Below are 18,873 nucleotides of genomic sequence, written 5' to 3'. Positions count from 1 at the left end.
TTTGTGGGGTGCAGGTTTGGAGTTGTAGTTGTGGTGCTATGAGATAGGCGGGTGGGAAATAGCATGGGATTGGCTTAGGTTGCCATGGGGCTTTCCAGAGCAAAAGGGTCATGTCCTTCTGGGATTGGCTTAGGGTTATGGTACCATGGGGTAGGTCATTAGTGGGGGTGGGGAGAGTTCAAGTAAGAGGAAATACAGGAAAGAGAAACTTATAAGATAGTGGTTAACATTTAAGATGGCTGCTTGAATGTTAAGTCAATACCCTATAGGCATGGTTTCCATTTTCAGCATAGTAAGAGATAGCATTTGGTGTGAAGTATGAAGGAAGAGGTCAAGCTCTCTTAGGAGGTTATAGCTATACAGAGACAGAATCTGGATAGGATCAGGATTTGCAAAGCCATTAAGAGATAAAATTGGTAAGATCTGAAGTTTCGATACAAAAAATAAGGAAGAGGAAAAATCTTGGCTGACTCCCAGATTTATGGCTAGAGAACTAGATTGTTACTCATTGAGATAGTTTGTACAAAATGAAAGTGAAAGGGCAAACTCAATGTATCCCACACTGAATTGAAAAGGTTTGGAGGGAACCTAAGAAGGAGATCAAGGGATTGGGTCAATGGATCTAGAGGTCAGGAAAGGGATATGAACTCGAGATAGAGATTGGAATTGATTCATAGTTTGCTTACAGGTAAAGCCGAAAGCTTGAATTAAGTAGGCTGGAGAGAGTTTATAGAAAAGGAAATGAAGAGGACTCTTCTGTACTGCATGGAGCAATGATTTGGAATGGATATGGGATGCAGTCATGAGCCTGTCTTTTCTTCTATTACAGAGTAATGTGTTTTCTGACCCTGAAATATAGTCAGGTAACTTTAACTTGAATTCAGTCTCAGTTTAACAAAGACAATTCTGTTGTTTCATTCAAATCAGTATATCAACAGGGAGTAGATTGGAGGTAAAATTTGAACTAATCTTAACAAAGTTTTTAGCTGTAATAACTCAATTGATTAAGGTTCCAGATAATTATTCATTTAGAAATTAAATAGGCCTATGGATAACACCAAGTTATTGTCTTAAGCTTAGTCAACTGGCTAAGACCATTGTCTAAAGTGTATATTCTCAATGAGAACAATATAGCCCCCTGAAAAGGTAAGTATTGTTTCTTGGAAAGCGAAACTCCTTAGATATTAACATTGTGATTCTCCATAGCTCAAACCTACCTGAAAAAAAAAAGTCTTATTTTTTAGTATTTCATTTCTCTTGTTTGGGAGAATTTAAGTTAAATTTTATTTTTCCCCTTATTAGCCAATACCAAGAAAAGAAACAAAAGCTGGAGAAACACTATTCTAGAGATATTAAAAAATAATTTGTAGAAGATAGTAATCTTAGGTATTTTACTTAGGATATCTAAAATGGATTGGTTTTTCTTTTATGTTTGTTTATTTTAGCTGAACTCTGGAAAAGAAAGCAAAAATCTAAATCCAATCTGTGAAGTTTTTGCATCAATTCAGTATAGGATTTACAGAAAATGTGGGCATTTAAGTATATACTGCTTCAAAAATGATTTATTTTGAGCATTGACTAATTTTTCCATCTGATACTAAAATGATCTGATTATTTGGGGTTTTAGTCAACATATTAAATAATTCAATCTATATAAATCATTCTATCATTGACCATGTGAATGGATACTCTTTCAGCTTAGGGACTAAATCTTTTATGTGATGGTATGTGTACCAATCATGGTGTTTTCTGTTTGTTGATTTATTTGTTTCTTGATTTGTTTTGACACAGGGTCTCACCACGTTTCTCAGGTTGGCCTTGAACTCTGGGGCTCAAGCATCCCTCCCGCCTTAGCCTCCTGAGTAGTTGGGCTTGATTACAGGAGAGCATCACTACCCGAGCTTCCAATTATGGTTTTTAAATTACTGTATGAAAATAAAAACTGCCTCTGCATATCTTAAATGCAAAAAGGGTGCAGGGGAAGGCTGGAGAGCCCAACTTGAGCAGGTGCCAAGCAAGATGAGGCATAGCCAAGATCCAATTGCTGGCTGATGTTGTGCAGGATTGGCAGTTGTTACGGGTCACTTACTGGCACTGGCACTGCTGCTGCTTGCAGCCCTGTCCTGCATGTGTGCCATCAGGAGACTGTGCTCCAATGCCACTGCAGCTGCTGTGATGAATCTTTGATCCTGTTCCTTTGGTTACTCATTAAGTTTCAAAGTCCAGGCAGGAACTCCTGCTTGGGTCTCCTCTACCTGCCTGGGGTCAAGGAATATTTCTTCTTCTTTGACTTCTATAGTGAGGTGTAAGCTCTGCTCCCCATGAGTCTCTGGATTTCTCCCAAATTAAATGGGGGTTTATGTACCGAGAAATCAAAAATGCCAAATGTCCTACGCAATATTAATAACTAACATTTGAATAATCTTTCGCAGTTTGCAGAGGGCCTTGATTCATTTTCCATTTGATTCTTAGTACAACCTGGAAAGTGTATTTCCATCTTTGAGATGAGAAAGCTAAAGATCAAAAAGGTTAATTGTTTAACCCAGAGTTGTAATGCCAAGGAAGAAACTGAAAATTTTGAGTGCCTTTCATGTGTTAAATATAATCTTAGATGTGTTCTGGTACAGTTTCCTATTTGGTTCTCACAAAACTTTTTTTTTTTTTTTTTTGCACCAGAATCCAGGGGCACTTAAACACTGAACCACATCCCCAGTCTTTTTTATTTTTTGAGACAAGGTCTTACTAAGTTGTTTATGACTTCTATAAGTGGCTGAGGCTGGCTTTGAACTCATGATCCTCCATTCTCAGTCTTCTGAGCCACAGGTATTACAGGTGTGTATACTATCATGCTCTGCTCTCACAAAACTTTATGGCATAATATAATTACCATTGTTGCTCCCCAGCTGAGTACATAGAAGCACCATCCAGCATCAGAATAGGAATTTGTTTGCCTTCTAACTCCAAATCCTATTCTCACTCCATGGTCCATGGAGTCTGCCTTCCTGAGTTTTTCCCCACCCTTTTCTAACACTTTCCATCTCCTTTTTGTACCATCTACTATTGTCTTACTCTTGTATCTCAAAATATTTGTTGAATAAATTAATCTCTACAACTTTCCCCAAGGCACTAGCCATGGAGAATGTTTTATAAAGTTTTTTTTTCTGACAGTTTTCCTCTAGAGAGCTGGTCAATGTGAAGATGCAAAATGGAAACAAATTTCTTTCGAGGGAATATTTCTTTACTCTGGACATATTTCATATCAACTATGTCACAAAATGTAAACATTACCAAATGCTAAAAATGCTAAAAATAAGACATATCTGTGTGGTGTATATTCTGTGTGATCTGTTGTTTACTACTACAGCTTCAACAATCTCTTCTGCACCCAGGACACTTAGGAGCCCTGTTCTCTCACTCAAATAGTTTGTTTGGGGAGGATATCTTGGTGATGTCAGCACTGGAACAGTATAAGCATTGTCTCAACTGCCTCTTTTTTGGGGGATGGAGGGGCTGTAACCAGGAATTGGATTCAGGTGTGCTTAACCACTGAGTAACATCTCCAGCCCCTTAAAAAACAAGCAAATATATATATATATATATATATATATATATATATATATATATATATATATATATATTTGAGACAGAGCCTCACTAAGTTGCTGAGGCTGGCTTTGAATTTGCACTCAGTCGCCTCTTTTTAACTGTGATAAACACCCAAGGGTATATGTATGCCAACTTTTAGCAGAATCAAGACCATGCCATTGGCCTAGAATTCTAGAATTGAACTTCATTTCCAGGTATTGCTCTTGCTGACTCTCTGCATTTCCAGTTTAACCCAAAGGTATGAGGACTCAAAGACCTACATATGCTTCCCTGCCTCTGTTTCTTTCTGGATTTGATCCTTATAGCTCTAGGATTGTTCAGATTTCTTTGTTGGTCATGTTTCTCTATCTTTATTATCTTTTCAATTAACTCTTAAGAAGTATCCTAGCTGTTCCTAGGATTTTGAGTTAAAGAAATCTGACCAATTGGCCATCTACTCAAAACTGTGAAAAAGATTTACTTTAGACAAAAGCTGGGCAAGCCTAATGTGGCCACTTTTCCTTTTATATCTCCAGCACTTAGGTCTTTAACAGCTTTCTGTGGTTCTTTCCTCAAGTAATCAGATAAAGAGAGGTTGAAGATACCTCAGAAAGGTTGGTAACCTTTAAATTATAAAGAAGACAAGTTGAAGAAAATCACTAGGCCTGACCAGGAGTAAAGAATAAGGAGTGGCTTAATGGATAAGTGTGGAGCTATTGTTAAGTGGCTCTCTGCAAACATTTTTGAAGAACACCCATTTTGTTTTGTTTTTCTGTTATCTCATATATACTAACTGTCTTTCTGATCTGTGGTTTGGTTGGTTTCCTGAGAGCAGATCCTGGCAAGCACAGACACTTCTTCCCACTGTTATCCTTTATTGTTTACACCGGGAGGTCCTATGCCTCTGGGGACAGGAAGTGGCTCACAGGGGAGGTGAGAGATCTAATGCCTATGGAATTCAGTTTGGTTATAAAACACCAATTTTATACAAAACAGAACAAGAAAACCACACCCCAAACCCCATAAATAAATGAACCAGTGGAAAAGAAGAAAGGGAACAGGGGGAGAGAGGAGGAGAATAAGGGTAAGTACTGGGGTCTTAATTGGAGCAAATTGTATTCCATGTATTTATAATTATGTTAGAATGAATCTTAATGTTAAATATGACAATTATTAACCAATAAAAGGTAAAAATAAATTGAAACTACAGCTTCCATGCAGGAAAAAAAAGTTGAGGAAAATCAACAGGGGAAAAACCAAAAAACTTTAGGGTATAGAACCTGGAGTTTGTCTAAAAAGTTGGTGGTTGACTTACACCTCTAAGGGAAGATGGGAATGCACTTTCAACCATTCATTCATCATGAAGCATTTTGGGGGGCAGGTGCTGGGTATTGAACCCAGTGTCTTGTACATGCAAGGCAAGCAATCTACCAACTGAGCCATATCCCCAGCTCATCATGAAGCTTTTCTTGATCTGTCCTGTATCTGATTTTTAAATAAACAAGGTCAAGAACTTCTCACTGTCCAGTGAGATAGACTCATAAACTGGTAAGTCATGACGAGATGTGGCAATAACTGTACAGGATATGGTAACCAATGGGAGAGGATATTTGAGCAATATTTGAAAATACTAGACTTCACTTAGGTCTCTGTGATCAAGTTTCCCTTTCAGAGTTGCTCAGGCATTTATGCTCTGGCAGTACAATAGAGCTTCAACCATGGTATAACTGAAGACTGGGGTATAGGTGTGGGTAGGATCATGGAGCTTGGAGAAGATTCCAGGAGGAAGTCTGGATTAAGTAATGTCTTCATGTAAAAACATGAATTTTTTATATACATGAAAATTTTGTAAATGATTTCACCTTCTATACATCATTATACATTGATATTTAGAATTTACAAATACAGTGCAATGTTTTACACACAATATATACACACTTTTACACTGCAAAAATATAATATATATGGAATATTTTGTCACAGAATAACTATTTCACCCTGAAGCTTACTTTTCATAGCATTACCAAACATTCAAATACCAATTGCCTTAAACGATTATAAGGAAGAGCACTAATTTAAAAAAAAAAACAAAACTTTGATCTTGATTTGTATGATTTAAAGGATTGTAAAGTTTTGTCCTCTGAATTAGAAGATATCCCAAATACAGTATGACTAATTGAAGAAGAGTCCTACAAAACAACTATTTTCAGGTACTCAAAAATTTTTATAATTAAAAAAAAACCATGAAATATTCTTTTACCACATATTCTTAGCTTTACATTTATAATTTTACATTTTTAGTTAGGAAATTAAGTATTCTAATGTCCTATAAATGCTGAAAATAGTGATTTCTTATTTAGAATTGTCCATCAGAATTGCCTGGGCTCTTCCCACACCCATTGAATCAGATCTCCAGGGGAAGGTATGGAAATGTATGTATACATTTTAAGATCTTCGTTCTTGTGTGAACCACCATTGCTGATGAACATTTTGTTTCCAGAATCTAACACATAATAGATACTCAATTTACAAAGTTGGTGGATGGCTCACTCTGTTTCAGATTCATTTAACATCTTTCATTTATGAAATCCAGAACCAAAAACCAGCAGTAAATTATTTTTCTGTCATGGCGCAAGGAATGCCTTGTCTAAATCTCTTGGTTGGTTTTTGGTAAAAAGTCTCATTTCGTAGGAGCTTTGAGCTTTTGGCTTTGACCCACAGGAGGCTGTTGTTGATCCTGCATTAACTCCATTTCTTGGATTCTCTGTTGAACCATTTGGGATTCTCTATCCCTTGCCTCCTGCTCCAGCATGTTTTCTAACTGGGGCTGCAGGAACTACAGCTAGTCTCCTCAGACTCCTCCCCACACTGCAGAAAAGGCTCTATTCCTCTTCCTATGTGGCAGGAAACCACCCTTTTGTCACATCCTGTACTCTGTGGCTTTTGAGAAAACCTCTGCTCTAGTCCTCTAGGATTGGTCCATTGAGAGTTAAAAGTGTCTGGCTCTTAAACCAGACTTCTCATAACTGTTTCCTCTACTTTGAATTATTTTAAGTACATTTAAAAAACCAAACTAGAAAATGATTTCTTTGTTCTAGATCATTGCTACTCAAAGTGTGATCCAATTTGATCTGCAGCATCCCAGTCCATTCTGGGAACTTGTTAAAAATATAAAATCTAGCCAGTTACGGTGGCACATGCTTATAATCCCAGCTACTCAGGAGGCATCACAAGTTTGAAGCCAGCTCAGGAAACTTAATGAGACCCTGTCTGAAAATGAAAAGGGCTGAGGAGGTAGCTCAGTGATAAAGCACTTACCTAGAACATGGGAGGCCCTGGGTTCAATCTATTGTACAGCAAGTAAGCAAACAAAACCAAACAACCCACCCAGAATCTCAGCTTTCATCTCATACTTGCTGAATCAGAATCTGTACTTGAATAAGAGCCTTTGGTGATTTGTATGTATGTTGAAATTTGAAAAGCAGCTCTTCTAGATGATTTAAGCTCTATTCCTGAAGTATTATCTCAGCTTCAATGGTGTCAGAGTGACAGATTTACTGGGAATTAAAAATGAATCAGAAAGTTATATGTATCCCAGCCCAAAGCCAGAATCTTACTTAATGGAGAAAAACGTTCCAAAGTCAGGCACAAGAAAGGACAGCCAAGGTATTAGTCAGCTTTTTGCCACTGTAATAAAATACCTGAGAAAACCAACCAGAAGGGGAAAAGATTTATTTTGTCTTATGGTTTCAATAGATTGGTTGGCTGACTTCATTGTTTCTGAACCCATGGTGAGGCTGAACATCATGGTGGGGAGTATGTGGTAGATTAGAGTTGCTTACCTCATGGTGGCTAGGAAGGAGAAAAAGAAAGGATGGATCCAGGGCCAAGTTATACCTTTCAAGGGCACACTCCCAGGGATCCACCTCTTCCAACTAGGCCTCATCTGCTAAAGTTTCTACCACCTTCCGATAGTTTCCTTCCTGGAGACAAGGTCTTCAATATGTGATCTTGCTTATTTAAAAATCACATCCAAACTATAACAGCCAAAACCAGTATCTAAAACCACTTTGAAATTGTCATCCATTCCCACAAAAGAGGGGCATATGAACTAGAAAGAAAGAGGTAAAATCATCTCTAGCTACAGATAATGTTATGTTTGGAAAACTTGAAAAAAAAAAAAACATTTTAAAAAACGAAAATGCTTAAGGAAATTAAAATAGCAGAATTTAAAATTAATTGAGAATAGCAATAGTTGAGAATATGAAGACCGGTTTTATAAATGCAAAAAAAATTATTTTGGCATAAACCTAATATGAAAGAACAAAAAACATATATGTGTAGAAAGTTCCTGAAAGATACAAAGAAGATATGAACAAAAAGTAAGCCATACCGGTTTGGGTAGAAATAGTCTTTATTATGAAGTAGTTATTTCAATAATATGCTTATTTTGATAATATACTTACTAGGTTTTTTCCCTGAAGCTTAACAAATTGATTGTATCTTTCATTTGGAAAAACAACTAAACAGAAATAGCCTAGAAAAACCCTAAAAAAGAAAAATAATGAGGAGGGAAATCAATCTTAAACCAGATGTTAGAGCATATTACAAAGTTTCTATAATTAGAAGAAAATTGTATTGGCAAGCGAATAAACAGACAATTAATGGAAGCAAATAGAAAATCCAGAAATAAATCTTAACTGCACATGGAAATTTAGACCATGATTAATTCAGTATCTGAAATCAGCAGAGAAATATAGATTTGTGTGTGTGTGTGATGCTGGGGATCAAATTCAGGCCCTTGTGCATGCTAGACAGGTGCTCTACCACTGGACTACACCCACATCCCTAAACATATTTTTAAGTAAACAATTATGAATGAAAAATAAAGAAGTAGATTCATTTTGCACACCACATACCATATAAATTTAAATGGGTGCATAAAAAAGCAAAGCTGTACATATATTAGAAGAAAAAATTGTGAATTCCTTTAAAACATGCCCATGAAAATTTCCTAAATGTAGGAAAAAGCTTGATCACTTTGGTTATATTTTTTAAAAAAATTCTCCATATCAAAAATTCCATAAGCACAAAGTAAGAATACAGGTACATCTCCTCTCAAAGAGAAAATACTAATGTCTAAAGAATTTAGAATTTACTTTAGTATCCCTAGTATCTAAAGAATTTTTAGAAATTGAGATCTTTATAACCTGGACAAAAAAATGCCTATGCATTTCTCAGAAAAATAAATGTAATGATCCCCCTATCTCTCTAGATTTTCACATATTAGAGAAAATATACAACTCTTGATTTTCTGAGTTTGGTTTATTTTGCTTAACATAATGCTCTCCAGTTTTATCTGTTTTTCAGCAAATGACATAATTTCATTCTGCTTTATGGCTGAATAAAACTCCATTGTGTATATAAACCATTTTTCTTTATCTATTCATCTGTTGATGGACACCTTAGACTGTTTCCAGAGTTTGGCTATTGTGAAATATTCTGCTATAAATGTGGGTATGCATGTATTTCTACAATATACTAGCTTTAGTTCTTTTGTATATATACCAAGGAGTGGTATGGCTGGGTCATTTGGGGTTCCCTTCCTAGTCTTTTTTTTTTCACATTTTAAAAAATTGGTGCATTGTAGTTGTACATATGATGAGATTTGTTGTTACCTATTTGTGCATGCACACAATATAACAATATAATTTGGCCAATATCACTTCCCAGTACTTCCCTCCTCCCTCTCTATCTCCCACACCTTTGTCCCTTTCCTCTACTGATCTCCCTTTGATTTCATGAGATCACCTCCTTCTTCCTTTTTTCCCCCTTTTCTTCTCTAGCTTCTGCACATGAAAGGAAAATATGACCCTGACCTTCTGAGTTTGACTTATTTTGCTTAACATAGTGGTCTCTAGTTCCATCTATTTTTCTGTAAATATCGTAATTTCATTTTTCTTTATAGATGAATAAAACTCCATGTGTATATATACACTGCATTTTCTTTATCTATTCATATGTTGAAAGACATGTAAGTTGGTTCCATTACTTGATTATTAAGAGTTGTGCTGCTGTAAACATGGGTATACATATATCACTGTAGGATGATAACTTTAATTCTTTAGGATAAATACTGAAGAGTGGTATAGCAGAGTCATATGATGGGTCCATGCCTAGTCTTTTAAGGAACCTCCTTTCAGTTTTCCATAGTGGTTACAATTGCACCAACAGTGTAAAAATACACCTTTTCCTCCACATCCTCTCCAGGATTTATTATTATTTATATTCTTGATGACTGTCATTCTGACTGATGTGAGATGAAATCTCAGAGTAGCTTAGATTTGCAATTACTAATAATGTTGAACATTTTCCACATATTTGTTGGCCATTTGTCTTTCTTCTTTGGAGAAGTGCCTGTTTAACTCATTGTCCATTTGTTAATTGGGTTATTTGATTTTGGGTGTAAAATTTTTTGAGTTCCTTCTATATTCTATATATGAATCCTCTGTCAGAAAAGTAGCTAGAAAAGATTTCCCCCATCCTGTGGGTTCTTTCTTCACATTTCTAATTGTTTCCTTTGCTGTACAGAAGCTTTTTAAACTTGATGCTGTCCCATTTATTAAATCAAGGCATTATTTCCTGAACTTGAGGGTCATACTGAGAAAGTTGTTGCCTGTGCCTATATGTTGGAATGGTAACCCTCTGTTTTCTTCTAGGAGTTGCATAGTTTCTGTTATAATTTCTAGGTCTTTAATCCATTTTGAGTTGATTTTTATGCAGGATGGACATCTTCAAATTTCTTTCTGACATGACTCTTTGATCTCCCTTTTTTTTCAGTTAAAAGGACCCTTACAATTACAATTACACCCTATCAGTTTAGGATCATCTCATTTCAAAGAGCCTATGTTTTCTTCTAGGAGTTGCATAGTTTCTGATCTCATTCCTAGGTCTTTGAACAATTTGGAGTTGATTTTTGTACAAGGTAAGAGATAATGGTCTAGTTCCATTCTTTTACATATAGATTAATTAGTTTCCCCAGCACCATTTGTTAAAACAAATTTTTCAATTATGTTTTGACACCTTTATCAAGGATCAAATGACTATAGAAGTGTGGGTTTGTCTCTGTATCTTCAATTCTTTACCATTGGACTATGTGTCTGTTTTTATGACTGTATCATGCAGTTTTTTTTTTTTAACTATAGCTCTACAGTATAATTTGAATTCAGGTATTGTGATGCCTCCAGTATTGCTCTTTTGGCTTAGAATTGATTTGGCTATTCTGGGTCTTTTATTCTTCCTAATGAATATTAGAACTGTTTTTACTAGTTCTGTGCAGAACGTCATTGGTATTTTGATGGGAATTGCATTAAATTTGTATATTGCTTTTGTTAGTATGGTCATTTTAGCAATATTAATCATGCATATTCATGAACATGGAAGACCTTTCCATCTTCTGAGATCTTCTTCAATTTCTTTCTTCAGTGTTCTATAGTTTTCATTATAAAGGTCTTTCACTTCCTTGGTTAGATTTATTCCAAAATATTTTAATTTATTTTTTAAAGGAAATTGTGAATGGAATTGCTTTACAAATTTCTTTCTCAGCAGACTCGTTGTTGGTATATAGGAAAGAGATTGTTTTTTGTATGTTGATTTTATACCCTGCTACTTTGCCAAATTTGTTGATTAGCTCTAGCAATCTTTTGATGGATATTTTTTAATCTTCTAGATATACAATCATAATGTCTGCAAACAATGATAATTTAACTTCTTCCTTTCCTATTTGAATTTCTAGCACTATATTAAATAGGAGTAGTGAGAATGGGTATCCTCATCTTGTTCAAGATTTCAAAGTCTAATCCTAGTCTTTTGAGGGACCTACATTTGATTTTCATAGTGGTTGTACTAATTTACGATCCTACCAACATATATAGTGTTTTTTCCTCCCCAGCATCCTCCCCAGCATTTATTATTATTTGTATTCTTGATGATTGCCATTCTAACTGGAATGAGATGAAACCTTAGTGTAGTTTTGATTTACACTAACCTAATGGTGAAAGATGTTGAACATTTTATTCATATATTTGTTGACCATTTGTATTTCTTCTTTTGAGAAATGTCTGTTTAGTTCATTTGCCCATTTATCAATTGGGTTATTTGTTTCTTGGTGTTTGAATTCTTTATATATTCTGGATATTAATGCTCTATCAAAAGGGTGGCTGGCAAAGATTGTCTCCCATTCTGTAGGCTCTTTCTTCATGTTATTGATAGTTTCCCTTGCTGTGCTGAAGCTTTTTAATTTGATGACACACCATTTATTAATTCTTGGTATTATTTCCTGAGCTTTAGGAGTCCTATTGAGCAAGTCATTTCCTATGCTTATATGTTAGAATATTGATCCTGGGGTTTTGTTTTGTTTTGTTTTAATGGTTGCAAAGTCTCTGGTCTACTTCCTAGGCCTTTGATCCATTTAAAGTTGACTTTTTGCAGGGTGAGAGATAGGTATCTACTCTTAGTCTTCTATATATGGATACAACAAGCTTTATTTTAAACTTACCAAATATTTTTGATAAAAAAGTAATATTTATAAAGAAATTTCAACTTATAAACACAAAATTTACCAGTTTGAATCCCTTAATGAAATAATGAATCTAAATCATTCATGATTTCCAATGTCTGCTAGAGTCATTGGGTAAAAGGTTTTATGGAGAACTTTGTAATAGATGGATCAGGCAGACTACACCCAACTGCACTCATTAATCTTAACACCAGAAAAAGAGTAGCAACCAGACATCAAGTGCTCCCTAAATTATGCAATAGGAAGTATACAGTATCACCTAGGGAATATCATTGCCAAAAATTTATAATCCAAATCAAGCCTTTAGAGCTATAGCTGCTAGAATGCTGGAAATAAAACACATTGAATGATACTGGTAATCAGTCAATTCAAAATGTGGTATATTTACAAACCAAACAACTTAATTTCTTTAGCAATAAAAGGGGAAAAAAAGAAGTAAGTGAGAGGGAATTGTTATCTGTTAATATAAGCTTAAAAGACCAACTAGTCAAATGCAATGTATGGACTTTGGATCCCTATTCAAACAAACCTACTATAAAAAGACATCGATGAAGCCATCAGAATAGTTTTTATTATGGTAACACACATAGCATAAAATTTACCATGTTAACTATTTTTAGGGATATAGTTACTTCAGTAGCATTAAATACATTGTTGTGTAACCATTACTGCATCTCCAAAATTACTTTTTCATCTTCTCAAACTAGAGGTCTATACCCATTAAAATATAACTGCCTAGCCCCTGAAAACCACTATTCTGCTTTTTGTCTTTATGAATTTGACCACTTCCAAGTACCTCACATGAATGGCATCATATAATTACTTGTCTTCTTTTGGATGGCTTATTTCACCTATGCTGTCTTCAACTTTTATCCTTGTTGTAGCATATGTTAGAATTTTCTTCCTTTTAGAGAAATCAGTGAAGTAGAGGAAGGGAATTGAGGGGGAAGGAGGAGAGACTCAGAAAGGGAAGAACAGTGGAGTGAATATGGGACCACATTTCTGATGTATATATATAAATATACAACAGTGAAATCTCACCTTGTATACACACAGGCACTAATTAAAAAAATATAAGGAAATAGCAGAAAGATCAGTAGAGGGAAGGGAACAGTGGGAGGGAGTAAGCTAAAGAAAGGTGAAGTTCTGGGGACTGAATTAGAGCAAATTATATTCCAAGTTTTTATAATTATGTCCAAATGAATCCTAATGTTATGCATAAGTAAAAAGAACTAATAATAAAAAAGAGTTTTCTTCCTTTTTAAAGCTGAATAATAGACACACACACATATATATCTATATACATGTATATAAACATTTGTTTATCCATTTGTTCATTGATGGGCAGCTGAATGCTTCTGCCTTTTAGCTATTGTGACTAATGCTGATGTGAACACGTGCGTACAAATATCTGTTCAAGTCCCTGCTTTCAGTTCTTTTGGACATATCCAAAAAAATGAGTTTTGTCTTATGGTAGTTCTAATCTTAATTTTTCAAGTATATGCTGTACTCTTTTCCACAGTGGCTCTACCATTTTGCATTCTCACCAGAAATGCCCACCCTCAACTTATTTTCTGCTTTTTTTTTTCTTGATACTGGAGATTGAGCCTAAGGAGTTACATACCCAGCCTTTTAAATTTTTTAGTGTTAGACAAGGTGTCACTAAGTTGCCCAGGTTGGCCTCAAACTAGTTTCCTGAGTCACTAGGATTACAGGCATGTGCCACCATGCTTTGCTATTTTCTGATTTTTTTGATAATCACTATACTAATAAGAGTAAAAGGCATATCCCATTGTGGTTTTGATTACATTTCTCTAATGAGTAATGTTGACCATCTTTTAATGTGCTTATTAGTCATTTGCATATGTTCTTTAGAGAAATACTATCCAAGCTTTTTCCAATTTTAAAATCAAGCTGTTTTCTCATTATTGTTGAGTTGTAGGAGTTTATTATATAATATGGACATTAATCCTTTATGAGATATACAGTTTGCAACTATTGTTTCCTATTCCATGGAACCCTATTCCCTGCTGATAGGATTCTTTATGTAAAAAAGTTTTTACTTGATCTTTTGTTGTCAGATTCAAAAAACATCATGGCCAAATCCATTATCATGATGTTTTTCTCCTGTGTTTTTTTCTCAGGTTTTTATACTGCTAGCTGTTAGGTTGAGATCTCTGATCTACTTTGAATTATTTTTAGATATAGGTAAGGATTCAACTGTATTCTTTTACATGTATATAGCCTGTTTTCCCATCACCATTTGTTGAAAAGATGGCCTTGTCCTTATTGAATGATCTTGGTACCCTGGTCAAAAATCATTTGACCCTGTATGCTAGGGTTCATTTCTGCTCTGTTATTTTAGCAATTGGAAAAGTTAGAACAGTAACTACATATTGATGCTATGGAGAAATTGGTAATTTTATTAGGTTTGATGATGGTTTATGGTTGTGTTCTAAAAGGCATATTTATTATATAAAAATGGTTTATGGATAAATTGCTATGATATCTGGAAATTAAAATGCACCAGCAGGGTGGGGTGAGATGGTATATGGGGGCAACTCTATATGTGGGGATAGAAATGAGACATGCTTTGCCAAATTCTTATGATAGTTGCCGCTGGATGATGGGCACATAGGATCCTATTATATTTTCTTCTCTTGGGTATGTTTGGAATTTTTTCAAAGTAAGGAAAGTTAGAAATAAAAACCTTTCAAGGCAGCTTGTTTAAAATATCATCTGACCATAAGTGTCTTATAGACATCTCAACATGTCCCCTCTTCTGGCCCTCCAAGCCTACTCCTTACTTACTATTTATCATCTTAAGTTAAAAGACCTTTGTCACATGGGCACTCAGGCCACAACTGTGAAGGTAGTCATGATTTCCTTTATACTTCACAACAGATCCATCAACAAATTGCTATTGTTTCTACATTCCAAACCACTTCTTAACCTTTTTTGCTGGTGTCTCCCTAGTTCAAGCCTCCATTATTTCTCATTTGGACAATTTTAATAGCTCCTAAGTTTGACTTTGCTTCTAACTTTCTCATACCCTACTCTCCTACAAATCATTCTCCCTATTATTGCTAGATTAATCTTCTTTTTCCTAGTACTGAAGATTGAACCCAGGAGCACTGTATCACTGAGCTACATCCCCTACCCTCTGTATTTTGAGACTGGGTCTCTCATTAAATTGCCAAGGCCGGCCTCAAATTTGTAATCTTCCTGTCTCAGCTTCCTAAATTGCTGGGATTATAGGTGCATCCACTGCATTCAGCTAGATGATTTATTTCTTTATTTAGGTATTGGGGATTGAACCCAGGGGAACTTAACTACTGAGCCACATCCCCAGCCCTTTTATTTATTTATTTACTTAACTTTAAGACAGGATCTTGTTAAGTTGCCAAGGCTGGCCTCAAATTTGCAATCCTCCTGACTCTTGAGCCACTGGGATTATAAGTGTGTTCCATTATGCCCAGCTAGATTAATCTTTTAAGAAATCAAATTGGATCAGATCTGATCACTGCTTGAAACCCTCTAGTGGATTTTCTTTATATTAAGGATCAAATCCAGACTCATACAAGGACTTCTGTGAGCTCCCTGTCTATGTTTCTTCTACTTTCTAGTTTTTCTTCCTGAAATGTTTTACTCTGAGACATGTCTCAACTCAGTCAGGTTTCAGCCCAGGGTTGTTTCTTCAGAGAAGTAGTTCTTGACCATTGTATCCAATGTTGTCAATACCATCCCCCAATGCAATAATCTAAAGCGGTTGTTTTTTTCAAGACATTTATTTTTCTGAAGTGTCACTTAGGTCACTTGTTTATAGTCTGTCACCTCCCACTAGAACATAAGCTCTAGGTTGCTTCCACAGTTTAGCTACTATGAATTGAGCTACTATGAACATTGATGTGGCTGTGACCCTGTAGTATGTTGACTTTAAGTCCTTTGGGTATAGACCAAGGAGTGGGACAGCTGGGTCAAATGGTGGTTCCATTCCAAGTTTTCCAAGGAATCTCCATACTGCTTTCCAGATTGGTTGCACCAATTTGCAGTACCACCAGGAATGTATGAGTGTGCCTTTTTCCCCAAATCCTCGCCAACATTTATTTTTGTCTGTATTCTTGATAGCTGCCATTCTGACTGGTGTGAGTTGACATCTTAGAGTAGTTTTGATTTGCATTTCTCTAATTGCTAGAGATGCTGAACATTTTTTTTCATATATTTGTTGATTGAATATATCTCTTCTTCTGAGAAGTGACTGTTCAGCTCCTTGGCCCATTTATTGATTGAGTTGTTTTTTTTTTTTTTTTTGGTGTTAGTTTTTTTGAGTTCTTTATATATCCTGGAGATCAGTGCTCTATCTGATATATGTGTGGCAAAAATTTGCTCCCTAAATGTAGTCTCTCTGTTCACCTCATTGATTGTTTCTTTTGCTGAGAAGAAGTTTTTTAGTTTGAGTTCATTCCATTTATTAATTCTTGATTTAATTTCTTGAACTTTAGGAGTCTTGTTAAGGAAATCAGGGCTTAATCTGACATGATGAAGATTTGGTCCTACTTTTTCTTCTATTAGGCACAAGGTTTAGATGAATGGGCAAAGAAACTGTGGTATATATACACAATGGAATATTATCCAGCATTAAAAAAGAATAAAATTATGGCATTTGCAAATAAGTAGATGGAGTTGGAGAATATAATGCTTAGTAAAGTAAGCCAAAACACCAAAGGCTGAATGTGGATGCTGATCCATGACAGGGACAGGGGAGGCATGGGAAAAATGAAGGAGCTTTGGTCAAAGTGGAGGGAGGATACATGGGGGCAGGAAAGATGGTGGAATGAGATGGACATCATTACCCTAGGTACATGTATGACTGCACATAGGGTGAGACACTACATCGTGTACAACCATAGAAGTGTGAAGTGGTACTGCAATTGTGTACAGTGAATCAAAATGCATTCTGCTGTCATATATACCTAATTGAAATAAATTATTAACTTAAAAAAAAGAACATAAGCTCTAGTTGAGTAGGGCTCTTATTTACTCCTGATTCACTTAAACCCAGAGCACTGTATGGTGCATGTGCAGGTGTTAGATAAAGTTGTATTGAATAAATACCTTTGTTTACAGAAAATTTCTGACAGGGTGTGAAATGAATTCTGGTTGTCCCTGGAAAGGGAACCAACCTGAAACTGAAAGACTAACTACTATTGCAGTAGCCTAGATGAAAAGTAAATTGGGACCATTTCAGGCCCATCTCAAATGGGGAACAGAAAAATACATACAAAGCAGAATCAACAGGTCTGAGCAACTTGTTAAGAAGGGAAAGAGACAAGGAGGAGAAAAGAAGTTTTGATCCAAATTACATGAGTAGTGAGCGATAGTGATATCATCAATAGGAATAGAACAGGAAAGATGAGAGGGGTTATGGATTCTGTTTTTGATATATTAGGACAGGGTGCTAACAGGGAATTAGATATGAGGAATGTGACCTGAAAGAGGTCACCTCTGGAGATATTGCCTTGGGAATTGTCCAAATGGAAGTCCTAATTAAACCCATGGGGCTGACTGGAAGCTGCCAAAGGAAAGAGCCCAGAGAGAAAGGAGTGAGGCAGATTGGAGCAAGTCAGGACTGGAGTGTCTCAGGGTCCAGTGGACACAGGAAGGGTCCAGTATTGATGCTGCCCTCAGGGTAAAAGCTCATAAAGACCCAAATACAATGTTGTCTTTGAGTTTTTCTACTTTTTAAACTTCAAGCTTTTCTCTCCTGTAAGTTGTTTCTATTCTCTTTCTAGTCTACTTATCTACAGAAACTTTACCTAAAGAAACAAGCAAATGAACAAAAAATTTCACTTTTTCTCTGTATAGCACATGTTACATTCTAATTGATATGCTTCGGGTGTGGCTTGTTCTCAAAGTGTCTCTGTGCTGGTGGCTTGGTCTCAGTGTAGAGGTGGGGCTTAGTGGAAGGAGTCAGGTCATTGGGGGTATCACCCATGGAAAGGATTATTATAGTTATCAGGGGACCCTTGTTAGTTCCCAGAACAGTTGGTTGCTATAAAAAAAGCAAGACTACTCTCCTCCCTGGTGTCTGGCTTCTTGTCTCACCATGTAATCTCTCCCTCACAGCTGGTGGGGAAAGAATTCTCAGAGAATTTAAAGTTGTCCTAGTCAAGTCCTCTGTAGAGACTTCAAGATCCACATGTACTTTAGCCAAGATGCCGTCTGCCATGTTGTGACACCGCCAAAGGGGCCTCACCAAAGGTTGAACAAATGGGACTGCCAAATCTTGGACTCTCAGCCTCCAAAACTATGAGAGTAATAATCTTCTTTATAAAGTACCTAGTTTCAGGTGTTTTGTTATAGCAACAGAAATGGACTAATACACTAATCAACATTTTTCATTGGGATTTCCCCCTATTCTCAAATTGAGTTTTTTTTTCATACATTCTTTTTATTTATTTATTTTTTAATCCATCCATTAGTAGCATAACAGTAAAAAAAAAAAAAAAAAGGTATTTTCCCTCCTTACTTGCAGGAAAAACCCATATTTTCTTTCTTTTGTTTATTTTTAATTACATGAGGGATAAATACATTCACCTTATGAAAAATTTGAACAATTCAGAATCATAAGGAAATAAAAGCTGTGTTCCTCAATACCAATGAACTCTATTTTCGACTTTTTGCTTTTTTGTGTATCCTTCCAGATCTGT

This window comes from Callospermophilus lateralis, chromosome 4, assembly GCF_048772815.1.
Source record: "Callospermophilus lateralis isolate mCalLat2 chromosome 4, mCalLat2.hap1, whole genome shotgun sequence".
Lineage (NCBI taxonomy): Eukaryota > Metazoa > Chordata > Mammalia > Rodentia > Sciuridae > Callospermophilus > Callospermophilus lateralis.
Note: the sequence above shows the minus strand (reverse complement) of the source record.